Consider the following 2,287-nt stretch of genomic DNA (forward strand, 5'->3'; position numbering starts at 1 on the left):
TCACCAAACAAAACCGCAAGGAGTACAAGAGATATGGACTGATATTTACATGTCTAAGCTCCAGAGCAATTCACCTGGAAATGTTGGAAGATATGTCAACTGATGCGTTTATCAACGCCTTAAGATGTTTCATAGCCATTAGAGGTACAGTCAGAGAACTTAGATCTGACCAAGGATCTAATTTTGTTGGAGCAAAGAATGAATTGAACAAGGCTCTAAAAGAGATTGATAAAGAAAAAGTAACTGAGTACTTGTTAGAGAAACAGTGTGATTTTCACATGAATGCTCCACATGCAAGCCATACAGGCGGAGTCTGGGAGAGGCAAATCAGAACTGTAAGAAACGTACTAAGTTCAGTTTTGAAAAAGAACGCCGGAAGATTAGATGATGCTTCACTTAGGACACTATTCTATGAAGTAATGTCTATTGTTAACAGTCGTCCACTTACAGTCAACAACATCAATGACCCAACAAGCTTGGAGCCTCTAATGCCCAACCATCTACTTCACCTTAACTCTGATTACATACAGCCACCACCTGGCAACTTCACCAAAGAGTATTTATACGCAAGGAAAAGATGGCGAAGAGTTCAATATCTATCAGAGCAGTTTTGGAATGGATGGAGCAAGGAGTACTTAGCTCATCTCATACTAAGAAGTAAATGGCAAACGCCTAGAAGAAATGTTCATGTTGATGACATAGTGTTAGTAAAGGAAGACGACTTACCTAGAAGTCAATGGAAATTGGCCAAAGTCCTAGAAGCTCGAAAGGACGAAGAAGGATTAGTAAGAAGAGTATTGTTACAAATGGGAGACTCAAAACTGTACAAAAAGGGAAAACGTCTCACGACTCCACTCAAGTTGGAACGTCCAATACAAAAGTTAGTTGTTCTGCTTGAGAGTGACAAAGACACTGGAGAGTTGAGAAACTGATGGAAAATTCCTCAAATTCATTTTCGAATCCTATTACTGAGAACATAGAATTATAGGTAATTTTGGTGGGAGTGTAGCTGGCCAGCTAAGACCGGTCCTAGGTTGTTAATATGGGTCACATATATGTGTATACCAAACCTGCCAATAACCTCAGTACAGTATATATGTGTATATGTTAAAGCCAAAGCAGAATCATTGCTGTGATTTATGTCTTTGATTGTTATATGACATTTATATATTCATTGTGTTAGCAGAAGCAGAAAAGGAAAATATGCCTTTAAAAGTTAGTTAAAGATGAGCCAATCACAGACAGCCTCATACTGTACAGAGCCTTAACCAATCCCAGCCAGTTTCACATCTATGCCTGTGTAAAACTCCCTGCTAGGAGTTTCTAGAGACACATGCTCACCAGACAGAAGAGGAAACAGACAGTTCCAATCAGAAGAGCTTTATGGAAGCAGAGAAGGCCAAATAGGTATTTAATGCACTTGTGTGTTCCTCTGTTGTTTAACAGTGCAGGTAGATCTGTGTGTAAAACTGTTGTGTGTGTTTACTTGTAGTTCCACCGAACTTATCGAATATAACGAATTTACCGAATTTATAAATCCAAGTGAATTTATCAATCTATCGAAATATACAGAACAAATTTATCGAATCTATTGAACCTATCGAGATAAGCTATTGAATTAAACCACTGTATGATAAATGAAACAAGCCATTGTAAGCCGTTATATGAAGAAGATTGAAGTTATTAAAGAATTTAACTAAAGTATTCGGTGCTCTTTAAACCTACTGCATCCATAGAGCGGCATTGGAGGAATTACAGAGTAAAGTCAGTCTAATTAAACAAAGAAACAGCAATTGCATAATTTTTCTAATGCCACAGCGCACTAGGCACCAAAGGGTGCTGCGCCTGCCACAATGGAACTATTACCCTCAGAGGTCAAGCAACAGCGCTCCTCAACTTGCACAGTAAAGAGTACACTAGAGAAATAGAGCGCCAGCATATACCGCCACGCGGAGACACCTCAGCGGAACAGTACAGGCCATAGGAGGTGCGCATTAGTCAGACTGCAACCGGCTCTTAAAGTGGCATAACGGCAAAGGCAAGACAGTCAGAGAAAGAGCTCCAAACCTCCTGCACCCCTAGAGAGAGAAAGAGATGCATGGGGGGAGGGCCAGAGTCCAGAGCTAGAGTGCTCGCACCGCTATCCATCAAGAGACCACGTGTTGCATCCAGAGAGTTCACGATACTAGTCGCAAGTCACCGCAGAGCATCTCAAAGTCACCACAGAGCATCGCAAGTCACCGCAGGGCATCGCAAAGTCACTGCAGAGCATCGCAAGTCATCGCAT

Source organism: Staurois parvus, unplaced genomic scaffold (genome assembly GCF_062004578.1).
Source record: "Staurois parvus isolate SC_StPar_1 unplaced genomic scaffold, SC_StPar_1.0 ptg000034l, whole genome shotgun sequence".
Taxonomy (NCBI): domain Eukaryota; kingdom Metazoa; phylum Chordata; class Amphibia; order Anura; family Ranidae; genus Staurois; species Staurois parvus.